Genomic DNA, 15,772 nt, shown 5'->3' on the forward strand with positions numbered 1-15,772 from the left:
AACCCAAATACTTCTACACAAACAAGTTTGTTCTTAATCTGTTTGACCTACTTCCTGATTTTGTATTTGTCCAATCATTTTTCCATCCGTGTATCCCTACTATCAAACGGACTGTTGCGAGGCAAACACTCAGAATTTTCTCCGCCAAAAGTAATCAACTATACTCACTCAATTATTAACTGTTAAACTCCCCAAGGCAATTGAGTTACAGAGAAATAAAAAGGGAGACTAAGAGTTAATACTTTCAGGAAATAAATACTTTTAAGAGTCCTAAAATATGTGATGTCTGAGTGACTTCAAAGGGAAAAGCTTTCTGCTCAAAGTTTATTTTAAACACATCTCCAAACCCACAGACATCAAGCATTAAAGTTTAATCCTAGGAAGGGTACTCATCTGTGGGAACCCAGTTGGGTGAAATCTGCAGAGGGGGTGGGACTGAAAAAGAACATTTGTGCTTTTGGCCTTATGTAACCCCCCTGGAGACCCATAGTATCTCTCACTGAGGCCTCCCAAATGCTCAGCTCACTAGGAGGGCACTTCTCCTGGGCGAGTAGCACCGCTACTACAGAACAGACACTGAGCCAGGTGGGTGGGGGCCGACTTTGGAGACTGACTGAGCGCCCGGGCGCGCGAGTGGAACAAAACCTGTGGCAAGAAGTAATGAGGAAGTGCTCGCTCCCGCCCGCCCCTCCCACCGGCGGACACCCGAAACACTCGGGGTTTGACAACGTGCTGGGGGGCGGGGGAAGGGGACAGGCAACTCCAGGTCCACCGAGAGGAACCCGGAGTCGGCAACTACTCCGAACACAGGCACCTCGCCCCCCACCCCACTCCCCCCACCCCCCCCGCCCTGGAGCTAGGCCTCCGAGGCCGAAGCCCGCAGCACCCATCCGGCAGTTGAGGAGCTCGTGGAGTCTGCAAAGGGTGCAGTCCGCGCGAAGCGAGGCCCCAGCCGCCCCAAGTGCCGCCAACGCCGCCCTCAGAGCCGCCAGGCCCGGGCAAGGGGGGGCCAATCCCGGGTCTCATTCCGCGCCCTGCCCTCGGTTTCGTAGAGCTTTCACCAAGCCCTCTTCTCTTCAGGAGCCGAAGACTCCGCGGGCCGAGGGGAAAGAGTCCGCCCTCTCTCACCTCGCCACTTCTCCGTCCCGACTGCCCCTCACACCTCGGAGCCCCGGGAAACGCTCCCAGTGGCCCCGGGACCATCCCCGTTCCTTCCCGCACCGGCACCCGCGTTCCGTAGCTGACACCGCCCGCCGGCCTCGGCACCCGACCCCAGCCCACCACACCTCAAGCGGCTCCGGCGGCGCTGGACACAGGAAACTCCTGGGTCCCCGACTCCGGCTTTCCTAGACCCCCTCTTCGGTTAACTCCGCTTGTTTCTCTACAAAATGGCGCCGGAGGTCGCGCGCTCACGTCGCGGCCTTTCCCCTCCCCGTTCTCATTTCATCATTTGCTGCCCGCCCGAGGAGGGATGGACCCAGCACCAGCCAATGATCGCACCCCGCCTGTGGCTCCCGCCCAATCACCGACAGGTGCCCGCGGATTTAAACCAATCACACACTATCACTTGCAGAAGTCAAGGAAGAAACCAGGCTCCTGCTAGCAACTACCAATCCAGACTCCTACTTCGCGGGCTTTGGCCAATTGCCGTTCACCAGTCCCCAGGGACCGGAGTCGGCGCTCTCGCGCCTGCGCTCGAGGCGAGGGCCAATGGGGAGAAGCAGATAACTTCGATTTGGGGCTTCACGGACTTCCCACCTGCCCTCGAGGTCCTCGATCAATTGGGGTCTGGTAAAGCCTCTGAGAAACAATAAATAAAGGAGGGGGCCCTTAAGCCCTCTCCACCTTGTGAGGTAACTACTCTGAGTTAGAGTGAAAAACAGCCTTCCAGTACTCTCCTTCCTCTTTCGAAGTGTCAAGCGTCCGGTAGACCACGGGGATTCCCAATCTTAAACATTCCCGTCCTCCCCCGCGTCTCTTTGGCGGGGAACGCCGGTTACGAGAAAGCTACAAGCAAGCCAGGCTCTAACTAGAGCTCTGGCGCTTTGCATCCTGGGATGTGTAGTCCTCCCCCTCAGCCCATTCCTGTCGCAAAAGTAGTGCGAGTTCCTTCCTCATTTACGGCGCCCCAGGAAGAGCAATGCATTCTGGAGAACGTAGTCCCGTTTGGTACTCTCATGCTCCCGTCAGGAGAACTTTCCCGTCTAGTTCTGCCTCTGGAAGAAGGCACTCCTTACGAAGAAATAGGAAACTCTTGGGTTCTTTGTTTGGCTTAGTCCCTGTTAGTGGTAGCAGAAGGAATACTTATGCCCTTTGCTGTCAGGAGAAAAAAATATAGAAACATCTTTTTTAACATTTTGTGGTTAAAAAAAAAAGATTTTGTGGTCACCTGTATCCAGCTCAGGGGTGGGAGAAGTAAGAAGAAAGTGTTGACTGGTGGCTTTTTTACTTTTTGAAAACACGTATCGTTGTCATCCACGTCTTGGGGCTACGCGGAGTTGTCTCCTAGCCATCTCTCCTACTATCTTTTGTGTCTAAAAATAGTTAAAAAAAAAAAAAAGTTGTGGTAAAGCCTGTGGCCTTCTGAGATGTCCTACACTCTGTGGAGTATGTTTCTAAGTCCATATCTTACCTTAAAAAAAAAGTGGTAAAAACGCTTAACAAAATTTACGTTTTTATGTGTATTGCATGTTGTTGTTCAGTATTGCATAGTAGTGTTAAAATTTTATGCATATTGCTGTGCAGTGGATCTCTAGAAGTTTTTCATCTTGCAAAACTGAAGCTGTGTACCGGTCAAACAACTCCTCATCTCCTCCCTCCAGTCCTTGACAGCCACCCTTCTGTTTTCTAAGAGTTTGACTACTTTAGATACCTCTTTTAGGTGGACTCATGCAGAATTTGTCTTTTTGTGACTGACTGATTTCTCTAACCTCCTAAAAACACTTTTTGACACCTGCCTTGGTTGGACACCAACTCTTGCAGCAAACTTTTACTGAGTATCTGGTGGTTTCAAATACCTGTAGGATACCCAAGGACCCCATGTACAATAAGCACAAGGGTTGCTTCAGTCTTGTTCATAGCTGTATTCCAGCACTTAGCACAGTGCCTGGCACTTGATAGACACGTGAGCAAATAAATGTTGAAAAATCATGCAATGGAGAATTGGATTTAAAACATTATCATGTTAGTGATAGAAGACTCCTTAAACAGACCAATGAGCGAGTGAAGTCGCTCAGTCGTGTCCGACTCTTTGCAACCCCATGGACTGCAGCCCACCAGGTTCCTCCATCCATGGAATTTTCTAGGCAAGAGTACTGGAGTGGGTTGCCATTTCCTTCTCCAGGGGATCTTCCCAACCCAGGGATCAAACCCGGGTCTGCCGCATTGTGGGCAGACGCTTTACTGTCTGAGCCACCAGGGAATCAAGGATTAGAATATAAGTCCTTCCTATACCTTGTTGCTGTATAAAATTGCTGGAACCTCAATGGATAGCAGAATTTTAGGCAGAGTTATCAAAACTGAAAATGCATAGACCCATTGATCCAGTATCTAATAATTTATTCCACAGGTGAATATTGAAAATTTGTACAGAGATGGATGTTTAAAGATATTAATTGATGGGGTTAATGAGGTCCTAAAAGGTTAGACACAATAGAAAAGAAGACAAATAAGAGTATGGAATACCACAAAGCTTTTTAAAACTATAAGTCTGTAGGTACTAATATGGAATGATTCAAAGATTTATTGTTAATCGTTAGGTGCAGAATTAGAAAAACAAAACCAAAAATGGATAGCATAATCAGTGTGTTACCATTTGTGTAGGAGAAGTGAACTATATTTGTATTTACCTATAAATAAATGTATAAAAAGATTTGAAAATATATGCCATTTCCCCCAGCCGACATCAGTGGTTATCCCTGGGTAGGGAGTGGAATGAGGAAGAGTAAAGGGAGCTTTTGCTTTTTGTTTTGTTTTCAGTCAGTCAGTTCCGTGGCTCAGTCCTGTCTGACTCTTTGCAACCCTATGGACTATAGCATGCCAGGCTTTCCTGTTCCTCACCAACTCCCAGAGCCTACTCAAACTCATGTCCATCGCGTCGGTGATGCCATCCAACCATCTCATCCTCTGTCGTCCCCTTCTTCACCCACCTTCAATTTTTCCCAGCATCGGGGTCTCTCCCAATGAGTCGGTTCTCTGCATCAGATGGCCAAAGTATTGGAGTTTCGCTTGAAAATCAGTCTTTGCAATGAATATTCAGGACTGATGTTCTTTAGGATTGACTGGTTGGATCTCCTTACAGTCCAAGGGACTCTCAAGAGTCTTTTCCAACACCACAGTTCAAAAGCATCAATTCTTCGGCACTCAGCTTTCTTTATAGTCCAACTCTCATATCCATACACGACTACTGGAAAAACCATAGCTTTGACAAGATTGACTTTTGTTTTGTTTTATTACCATACTATTCGAACTTTTGAAAAGAGGATGTATTCATGTTTCATTTGTATAATTTAAAATATTTTTTTTAAAAGATACCTGTAGAGGTCAGCTATCTCAGATCAATACTGTAATTCTACAACTAGAATTGTAGTTGGTCTTAGACATAAATCTCCTAAAGTAAAGTAAGTTGAATGAAATAAAGCTAAGTTACCTTTCCCCACTTCAGCTTATCTTTACCCTAAGGCTGCTCTGGGAGACCCTTCTGTCCACTCCCAACCCCTCCCTCCCGCCCCCAAACTCACAGCCCCAGCTACACCAACACTACTCCTAGGAGTTGACTTGCTTTGGGGACTTAGCCTAGTACCTGAAAGGACTCCCACAATAAATAGCTTGGAAATCAAAGGTCTTCAACTGTGTGTTATCATGAATTCTGGGTGGCTTCTATACTCACTAGAAAGGAGAGAGATGCATAGAATGTTTTCCAATTGGAAGGGTTAGTGGAGATCACCTGGTGTACTTTTTTCATTTTATTGAAAGACATAGTTGGAAGTCATGCCCAGACAAAGTAGTTTACTAGAGACCTTCACAAAGAATTGAATCAACTTGTAACTCAGCAATTATGTGTTCTGGGGTTCAAACATATTTAGAAACACGATATTTTTACCAGATGTTAATTACTCACCTGGCCTCTTTGCTCAGCCTTCTTCCAATCCTTCACCCCCCAATTAATTGTGCATCCCAGACTCTGGAAGAACTATACAAACTCTTTTAATTGTTTCTTAAAATAGCCTAGAGAGGAATATGTAAGTGCTAGGAAACAAAAGCCTTATTGAATTGGCTTGGGGTGGAGGCAAAAATACTTAGAAGACAAAGGACTTTGAGACTTTGAGGTCTGCAGAAAACTGTGTTATAAAAATGTTTGGAGGTGCTTAAAGTAATGCTCAAAATTCTCCAAGCCAGGCTTCAGCAATACGTGAACCGTGAACTTTCTGATGTTCAAGCTGGTTTTAGGAAAGGCAGAGGAACCAGAGATTAAATTGCCAACATCTGCTGGATCATGGAAAAAGCAAGAGAGTTCCAGAAAAACATCTATTTCTGCTTTATTGACTATGCCAAAGCCTTTGACTGTGTGGATCACAGTAAACTGGAAAATTCTGAAAGAGATGGGAATACCAGACCACCTGACCTGCCTCTTGAGAAACGTGTATGCAGGTCAGGAAGCAACAGTTAGAACTGGACATGGAACAACAGACTGGTTCCGAATAGGAAAAGGAGTACCTCAAGGCTGTATATTGTCACCCTGCTTATTTAACTTCTATGTAGAGTACATCATGAGAAATGCTGGATGGAAGAAGCACAAGCTGGAATCAAGATTGCCGGGAGAAATATCAATAACCTCAGATATGCAGATGACACCATATGGCAGAAAGTGAAGAGGAACTCAGAAGCCTCTTGATGAAAGTGAAAGAGGAGAGTGAAAAAGTTGGCTTAAAGCTCAACATTCAGAAAATGAAGATCATGACATCTGGTCCCATCACTTTAGGGGAAATAGATGGGGAAACAGTGGAGACAGTGTCAGACTTCATTTTGGGGGGCTCCAAAATCACTGCAGATGGTGATTGCAGCCATGAAATTAAAGACGCTTACTCCTTGGAAGAAAAGTTATGACCAACCTAGATAGCATATTCAAAAGCAGAGACATTACTTTGCCAGGAAAGGTCTGTCTAGTCAAGGCTGTGGTTTTTCCAGTGGTCATGTATGGATGTGAGAGTTGGACTGTGAAGAAAGCTGAGTGCCAAAGAATTGATGCTTTTGAACTGTGGTGTTGGAGAAGACTCTTGAGAGTCCCTTGGACTGCAAAGAGATCCAACCAGTCCATTCTAAAGGAGATCAGCCCTGCGTGTTCTTTGGAAGGACTGATGCTAAAGCTGAAACTCCAGTACTTTGGCCACCTCATGTGAAGAGTTGACTCATTGGAAAAGACCCTGATGCTGGGAGGGATTGGGGGCAGGAGGAGAAGGGGACAACAGAGGATGAGATAGCTGGATGGCATCACCGACTCGATGGACGTGAGTCTGAGTGAACTCTGGGAGTTGGTAATGGACAGGGAGGCCTGGCGTGCTGTGATTCATGGGGTCGCAAAGAGTCGGACACGACTGAGCAACTGAGCTGAACTGAAAGAGGAGATACAAGACCTTTTTATTCCATGTTCTTGTTTTTCAGTCCCATTTATCAGAGAGTCAGTAACCTCAACTCACAGTAGTTTTGACTGTCTTATCCAAAACAACTCATTGACAGCCTAAGTCTGAATTCTGATCTCCTTCCAGTCCATCACCACTGCCTAGCTCCAAAACCTTCTGGCTCCCTGGACACCCAAGCTTTGATATGAATTTGGTGACTCTACCCTGATGCGGGATGAACAAGGAGGCATGTTCTATGAAGACCATTGAGGAATTCAAAAATCCAGTCCCTAAGCCGGACTGTGCCCTTAACTTTCTGTGTAACCTTGGGAAAGTCACTTCCCCTCCCTGTACTTCTTTTTCCCCCTTCATTATTCTGAGGATATTGGGCGTGACCCCAATACTTGAGGATACTTGGTGTGATTGTGTTCTGTGGACCCCTAGGAAGGCAAGGCGGAGAAGGCGATGGCACCCCACTCCAGTACTCTTGCCTGGAAAACCCCATGGATGGAGGAGCCTGGTGGGCTGCCATCTATGGGGTCGCACAGAGTCAGACATGACTGAAGCAACTTAGCAGCAGCAGCTGCAGCAGGAAGGCAAGGACTTAATGTGGGGTCCTGGAATTCTTATGTGCACATAGGTTTATTAACTAATAATATATCAAGTACTATACTCTAAAGGCAATGGCATCCCACTCCAGTACTCTTGCCTGGAAAATCCCATGGACAGAGGAGCCTGGTAGGCTGCAGTCCATGGGGTCGCAAAGAGTCGGACACAACTGAGCGACTTCACTTTCACTTTCCACTTTCATGCACTGGAGAAGGAAATGGCAACCCACTCCAGTGTTCTTGCCTGGAGAATCCCAGGGGCAGGGAGCCTGGTGGGCTGCCATCTATGGGGTTGCACAGAGTCAGACACGACTGAAGCAACTTAGTAGTAGTAATAGTATACTCTAAAGGTAAAATTTTACATGCTTTATCTCATCCATACCTCAAGACCCTGTAGGATAGGGACCCCATTTTACAGATCATAAAACTGAGGCTTAGGGAGGTGAATCACTCGCCCAAGATCACATACCTAGTCAATGGCAAAGCATGCCTTGCAGCCCAAGCTCTCTGACTTCAGGGCGTACATTCCCAGTTATCGCCCTCTAAGCCTTCACTTGGAAACCGCCGTGCCTAGGTGATCTCCCAACTGTCATGTTCAGTGATCCAGGAATGACCAGACAGTTTCCAAGCCAAAAAAATGTGATGCATCATCTGACAGGGGTATTATAAATTAGTGACACAGGTTCTGAAAATACTTCAATGAGTTTGGAGTTTTCCAGTTAAGTTTACATTTGAATTTTTAGATCCTCTCCTTAACAGAGGATTCTGTCCAAAGACTGTGTAGAAACTTTTGACTTTTTTTTTTTTTAAGATTGTTTATCCCTCTGTCTCTTTTCATGAGTGAACAGGGAAGAAGCTAAGAGAGGAAAGGAAAAGCTGTGAAGCATTTCCTCTGGTTCATGGTTAGTTTATGGTTAGTTTAGCAATGAGTGAATGCTTGCAAACAAGTGGAGCAGGTCTGAGAAACCTGCCTTGGGCTGTAGACAGATGAGTGGACTTTAGGACTATCGATGGAATAATTCTGAGCTGGGCAGAGTCTGTGTGACTCTGCCCTAATTTTCTATGTTCTCCCTGATTACAGACCTGACGTTTGAAACGATTGCCTGAAACCTGCACCATTAGTCTGAGCTCTTCATCCTCTGCCCATCTGGGCCCCTGCCTTCACAGATAGTTCTCCTTTAGTTCTACAAACTTCTCTGTGCACTGTCTCAATCCCTCTGCCCCTAGCTTATACTTAACATCATTTACCTAGCACCCATCTCTACTGTCATCTTAAAAAAATAAACTTACACGATATCCTGAACTGAAGTGGGGAGGGGGCAAGAAGTTGAATATTGTCTTCCAAATTCCCCTTTTGAGGGGTGCCAAGCCACCCCTCCCAGGTGGCCCAGTGGGAAAGACTGCCTGCCAATGGAGAAGACTTGAGTTCAATCCCTGAGTCAGGAAGATCCCCTGGAGGAGGAAATGACAATGCATTCCAGTATTCTTGCCAGGAAAAATTTCATGGACAGAGGAGCCTGGTGGGCTACAGTCCATGGGATCACAAAGAGTCAGACACAATTGAGCACGCATGCAGGCCTCACAGCTTGTAGGATGTTAGTTCCCCAACCAGGGATTGAGCCCTGGTCAATCAGCTGAATCCTGGGCCAGAACAGTTCAACATCCCCCTCCCCGACCAGGGCAGAACCCTCATTTCTTCAACAGATAATCGTGGATTAAACATCTGCTAAAGTGTCTGCCTACAATGCGGGAGACCCGGGTTCAATCCCTGGGTTGGGAAGATCTCCTGGAGAAGGAAATGGCAACCCACTCCAGCATTCTTGCCTGGAGAATCCCATGGACAGAGAAGCCTGGTAGGCTACAGTCCATGGGGTCGCAAAGAGTCGGACACAACTGAGCAACTTCACTTCACTTCACTTCACCTCTGTTCTGCTAAGAACCCAATAGGCACTTCAGGCACCTGTGCAAGTTAATGTTGCTCATTATCCTCTGGTCAAACTAGTCGAGAAGCCAACTGTCAGAACAAAGGATTACAAAAGCGATCAATGTTAACAAATGGGGAACACAGGGAGTTTGGGAGAAACCTGCAACCTAGTCTAGGGATTCAAAGACTCTCTAAGGACATGAATGGCATCGGGGTACTCTAGACAGAGTGGCAGTACCTTCCAGCAAAGAGCTAAGCCTCAAAGAGATGACTGCTGGCATTTTTGAGGAATTAAAAGAACGGAAAGGTTGGAGCCTAGAGAAGCAGCCAGAGGCTGGCTTAAGCCTCTGTGGTCAGCCCGTTATCCTAAGGGCTCTTGGATGGAACAGCTGATGTGCTAATATTTGCATTGTTTGAAGGTCAGACTGGCTGTGGCATGGAGAAAGGATTGGTGTCAAGCAAGAGACGTAGCTGGGAGACTAACCAGGAGGCCACACAGAAATCCAGGGGAGGCGGGAGTGGAGGGAAGTGGGGCCACCACAGATGTGGGAGCTCAAAGCACCAGGCTTTGGCAACTAATCGAATGTGAAAGGTGAGAGGGCAAAGGGAAGGATTGTCTGCTCCTGGGTACTTCCCCCGCCCCTGCCCCCGCAACCCCATCCCATAAAGCAGGGAGACTGGAGGAGCAGGTTTGGGGGCAGAGATAGTAAGTTCAATTTAAAAGTGCATATGTTTCACACAAGTGGAGTGGCCCCCTTGGGCTAAAGCCCGAGGCGACTGAGAGCTGGAACTGCTGATGGAGACTTGAGTCACTGACCAGCTGGTGGCCCTGGGGGAGCCTTCAGAGAGCAGAGGCCCTGGGGCCCTGAGAAGAGCTACACTCAGAACTCTGGTTGAGGAGGGAAGAGTCGTTAGCTTGCTGGGAAATAGACCAGCCCAGGAGGCCTGAGGACTGCTGGAGGCTGAATGCAGTCACCCTAGCCAGAGGACAGAGGGACTCAATGTTTTAGAGCAGCCAAGCAGGGAAGAGATTGACAAGGCCTTGGGCAGTGTGATAGGGCTATGTGACCTTGGAGAGAGCCTTTTCTGTGTATGGAGAGAGGGGACCTTAAACCAGAAGGGATTAGGCTGCCAGGAGAGCTGTAGGTGGAGGGGAAGGGAGGGTTTGTTTTTAAGATAGAGATTAAGGCACATTTCTATCACAAGATAGAGATTAGGGCACATGGGGACCATCCCCATGGAAAAGAAATGCAAAAAAGCAAAATGGCTATCTGGGGAGGCCTTACAAATAGCTGTGAAAAGAAGAGAAGCGAAAAGCAAAGGAGAAAAGGAAAGATATGAAGCATCTGAATGCAGAGTTCCAAAGAATAGCAAGGAGAGATAAGAAAGCCTTCCTCAGCGATCAATGCAAAGAAATAGAGGAAAACAACAGAATGGGGAAGACTAGAGATCTCTTCAAGAAAATTAGAGATACCAAGGGAATATTTCATGCAAAGATGGGCTCGATAAAGGACAGAAATGGTATGGACCTAACACAAGCAGAAGATATTAAGAAGAGGTGGCAAGAATACACAGAAGAACTGTACAAAAAAGATCTTCATGACCAAGATAATCACCATGGTGTGATTACTCACCTAGAGCCAGACATCTTGGAATGTGAAGTCAAGTGGGCCTTAGAAAGCATCACTACGAACAAAGCTAGTGGAGGTGATGGAATTCCAGTTGAGCTATTTCAAATCCTGAAAGATGATGCTGTGAAAGTGCTGCACTCAATATGCCAGCAAATTGGGAAAACTCAGCAGTGGCCACAGGACTGGAAAAGGTCAGTTTTCATTCCAATCCCAAAGAAAGGCAATGCCAAAGAATGCTCAGACTCCCGCACAATTGCACTCATGTCACACGCTAGTAAAGTAATGCTCAAAATTCTCCAACCAGGCTTCAGCAATATGTGAACCGTGAACTTCCAGATGTTCAAGCTGGTTTTAGAAAAGGCAGAGGAACCAGAGATCAAATTGCCAACATCTGCTGGAAAAAGCAACATCATGGTAAAAGCAAGAGAGTTCCAAAAAAAAACATCTATTTCTGCTTTATTGACTATGCCAAAGCCTTTGACTGTGTGGATCACAGTAAACTGGAAAATTCTGAAAGAGATGGGAATACCAGACCACCTGACCTGCCTCTTGAGAAACGTGTATGCAGGTCAGGAAGCAACAGTTAGAACTGGACATGGAACAACAGACTGGTTCCGAATAGGACAAGGAGTACCTCAGGGCTGTATATTGTCACCCTGCTTATTTAACTTCTATGCAGAGTACATCATGAGAAACGCTGGGCTGGAAGAAGCACAATCTGGAATCAAGATTGCCGGGAGAAACATCAATAACCTCAGATATGCAGATGACACCACCCTTATGGCAGAAAGTGAAGAGGAACTAAAAAGCCTCTTGATGAAAGTGAAAGAGGAGAGTAAAAAAGTTGGCTTAAAGCTCAACATTCAGAAAATGAAGATCATGACATCTGGTCCCATCACTTCATGGGAAATAGATGGGGAAACCGTGGAAACAGTGTCAGATTTTATTTTTTGGGGGATGGGGGCTCCAAAATCACTGCAGATAGTGACTGCAGCCATGAAATTAAAAGACGCTTACTCCTTGAAAGGAAAGTTATGACCAACCTAGATAGCATATTCAAAAGCAGAGACATTACTTTGCCAACAAAGGTCTGTCTAGTCAAGGCTATGGTTTTTCCAATGGTCATGTATGGATGTGAGAGTTGGACTGTGAAGAAGACTGAGCGCCAAAGAATTGATGCTTTTGAACTGTGGTGTTGGAGAAGACTCTTGAGAGTCCCTTGGACTGCAAGGAGATCCAACCAGTCCATCCTAAAGGAGATCAGTCCTGGGTGTTCTTTGGAAGGACTGGTGCTAAAGCTGAAACTCCAATACTTTGGCCATTTCATGCGAAGAGTTGACTCATTGGAAAAGACTCTGATGCTGGGAGGGATTGGGGGCAGGAGGATAAGGGGTCGACAGAGGATGAGATGGCTGGATGGCATCACCGACTCGATGGACGTGAGTTTGAGTGAACTCTGGGAGTTGGTGATGGACAGGGAGGCCTGGGGTGCTGCGATTCAGGGGGTCGCAAAGAGTTGGACACGACTGAGCAACTGAATTGAACTGAACTGAAAGTCCTTGGAGTTCAGTCTTAGCAGTTTTAGATAGCTGGAGGGACCGTTTTTTGGAAATACTCGGGCTTTGATGTTCTCCAGCCCTCCTCCTCTTCCTTCTTCTCCTGGGGGTTCTTCTCCAAAGCAGAATGTGTCCAGCAACAGCCCCCATGGGAAGCAACTCTTCCTCTGGCTGCTAAGTTTGGGAAGAAGAAAAGAACAACCACCCCACTGCCACTCCCACCCAGACCACCCCAGAGTCCACCCTTCTCCTGGGGTATCATGTCCTCACTGGCTGCCTTGGGGCCTCCATGCACATCGCCCTCCCCAAGAAGTTGTAAGCCGGGTCAGTGTCCCCCTTATAGACAAGGGCTCAGAGTTCATCCTGCAGCAGTTCTCAGGGGAGAGGGGTGGTATCTGGGTGCGGCAGGGAGAAGCAGCCGAAGGTGTCCAGACAACCCATGTCTACGCTGGGACACAGGGAAACTGGGAACTGGAGTTCCTGAGCCCCTTTTCAGCCTCGCCTCTTTTTTAAAAAAGAAATATGTATTTGTTTATTTTTGGAACCCTTTGTTATGGCCCTCTGGCTTCTCTAGTTGCAGCTCGTGTGCTTAGTTGCCCCAGAGTATGCGGGACCTTAGGTCCTCATCTAAGGATTGAGCCTGCGTCCACTGCATTGGAAGGCAGAGTCTAAACCAGTGGGCTGCCAAGGAAGCCCCAACCTCGCCTCTTAATCAGCGAAAAGTTGCTCCTTGATATGGGCCTATCCACTCTCCCAGGATAACGATTCCTTCCCACACCTCTTCCTGGACTTTCGGACTGCACCTCCATCCCATCTGATTCCGACTGTGGCAGGTGCCTCTGCATCATCCATCTTTTCTTTCTACAACTATTTGAGTCTTTACTGTGTTCCAGTCACTGACACAAGTGCTGGGATCCTAACAGTGAGCAAACAGCCTGCCCTCACCTACACCTGAGTGCTGCTATCTCTGCCCTGGACTAGTGCCGGAAACAGGATTCAATTCCTGGGTCAGGAAGATCCCCTGGAGAAGGAAATGGCAACCCACTCCAGTGTTCTTGCCTGAAGAATTCCATGGAGAGAGGAGCCTGGAGGGCTACTGTCCGTAGGGTCACAAGGAGTCAGACACGACTGAGTGAGTAACACACACACACACATATGTCTGCCCTACCTCTCCCCAAGAAGGCCCTGTAATCCTGGGAGGTCACATCCACACTCTCATGCCTCTACCAGGAGCTGCTAGATCTCCTCAGGCTTACCTGCACAGTTCCCAGGCAGGGAGGGAGTTGGGGATGTGTCTCAGCTCCATGGTTGAAACACAGGTATGTGGTGTGGCCTGGAGACATTCAGGTAGCCCAGAGATGGGGCCATTAGGAGACTGGAGGCAGAGTATGGAAGGGATTAGGGGTTGAAAGCCTCAACTATTCCCTCCCACCATCCCATTTTCCATGCCAGTCCCCCCAAAACTTGGTGAGCCTCATAGAGATGCTATTTTGGGATCCCACAAACTCTTCCCATGTTCTAAGCCCCTGAGCCCCTACTATGATTCTGCTCATCCCTTTCCCCTTCTCTTGACTTCAGAATCCTCTCCTATAAAACAGAAGAATTGACCCAGGTGATCTCAAAGTCCTTTCTCTCTGGAACTTTTCTGGCTTCCACAGCAGCCTCTGGTCCTCCCTGTACCCCAAATAGGAATTGTCAGGGAAAGTTGCCTGAAGAAGGCTGGATAGAGAGAGGAGGGGCAGCCAGGCTACTTTGCCTGCCTTCCACTCTCACCATCACCACATGATAGTCCCAAGAAGTAAGGATTCCAAGGATACACCTGTCCCGGTCAGGGGAACCTGGGGAAGTGCTGCATGTCCCCATTCCCACCATCCTGAGCATCCCACATCCTGATCTCTTTCAGCTCAGACCATGCTGTCTGCAGTCCAAGGTTGCCCTAGGTAAACTTGCACTGGGATGTTGTCTCTCCTAAGTTTCAGTTCCTTCATCTGTGAAGTGGGGTCACCATAATACCTACTGTGGAGGTTCTTTAGAGAGTTACATGATCTGATGAAGTATGTAAAATACTCAGTGCCTAGCACAGAGACACTTCATTTATTCAGTCATGGATTCAACAAATAGTTTTTGGATTTTTTTTTTTTTTCTTTTGGTTGTGCTGGGTCTTAGTTGCGGCACACAGAATCTTTTAGTTGTGACATACAGGGTCTAGTTCCCTGACCTGGGAGTCAACCTGGGCCCCTGCTTTGGGAGCACGGAGTCTTAACCGCTGGACCACTGGGAAAGCCCCAACAAATAGTTTTTAAGTGCCTCTTATGTGTCAGGTGTTGAGACTATAGCAGCAAAAAAAGCAAATTCTTTCAGTCATTGATCTTGATTTTAAACAGGGGGTTGTGATAAACAATAATACTAAAGACATCATGTGAGGCAGTATAAATGCTACAAAAAGTAATGAAGCAGAACAAGGTGCTAGAGTGACAGAGGAGGGGGTTAGGGAGATGGACAGGTCTGTTTGTTTAGGGAGACCTCTCTGATAAAGGATCTGAGCAGAGCCCCAAAAGAAGTGAGGGAGGGAACCATGCAGACATCTTGTGGCAGAGGGTTCCAAGCAGGAGACCAGAAAGTATAAAGTCCCTGAGGCTGAAGGGTGGTGAGTCTGCCACTGGGGCTGAGCACTGGGAGAGGAGGAGTAGCAGAAGATGAGGTCAGATGGGAACCGGAATCATGGGACCCTGTCATCCATGGTGAGGACTGTGGCTTTCGTTCTAGTAAGACGAGAAAGCCATACATAGATTTTGAGCTGAGGATGATGTGAACTGACCTTAGTTCTAAAACCTTATTGCAGGAAGAGAAAACTACAGGAGAGCAAAGGGGCAGGGAGCAGCAGCAATCTCCAGATTAGAAGGATGTAATAATCCAGGCAAGACATGATGGTGGATTACACTAGTTGCAAAAGTGGAGAGAAGCATTACCCGTAATAATTATCTCCAGACTACAGGGCACAGCCCTCACCATCCCCCGTCCCAAGTTTGTTGTTGTTGTTGTTCAGTCGCTAAGTCGTGTCCGACTCCTTGCGACCCCCTGGACTGCAGCGCTCCAGGCTTCCCTGTCCTTCACTGGCTCCCGGAGTTTGCTCAGACTCATGACCATTGAGTCGATGATGCCATCCAACTGTCTCACCCTCTGTTGCCTCCTTCTCCACCTGCCCTCAATCTTTCCCATCCCACCTCGCCAACCAGTTACTCAGGTGGCCCTTTGACCTGGTATATATATATATTTTTTTTTTAGTTAGGAGCAGCTTTAAAAATGTTCTTTATTTATTTGGCTGCATCGGGTCTCAGTGGCATCGTGCAGGCTCTCCATCACGTCGTGTGAGCTCAGAGACTCTCCAGTTGTGCTGCTCTCAGCAGTTTCAGCTGGGCTTAGCTGCTCCATGGCA

The 15,772-nt window shown here is 47.4% G+C and overlaps 1 protein-coding gene across 8 annotated transcripts in view; it reads right to left on the bottom strand.

Annotated features, from left to right (window-relative positions):
* CNOT1 (CCR4-NOT transcription complex subunit 1) overlaps positions 1-1,440 on the bottom strand; it is an 82,991-nt gene extending 81,551 nt beyond the window's left edge. For 7 of the 8 annotated variants that reach the window (XM_019978866.2, XM_070770674.1, XM_019978867.2 and 4 more), the window contains exon 1: positions 1,287-1,439. The gene's annotated coding sequence lies outside the window, so the exon portion shown is untranslated. Of the gene's footprint in view, positions 1-1,286 lie in introns of all 8 variants that reach the window. The other variant, XM_070770678.1, reaches the window with a different exon arrangement.
* Positions 1,441-15,772: the final 14,332 nt, after the last annotated feature.

Source organism: Bos indicus, chromosome 18, assembly GCF_029378745.1.
Source record: "Bos indicus isolate NIAB-ARS_2022 breed Sahiwal x Tharparkar chromosome 18, NIAB-ARS_B.indTharparkar_mat_pri_1.0, whole genome shotgun sequence".
NCBI classification, from domain to species: domain Eukaryota; kingdom Metazoa; phylum Chordata; class Mammalia; order Artiodactyla; family Bovidae; genus Bos; species Bos indicus.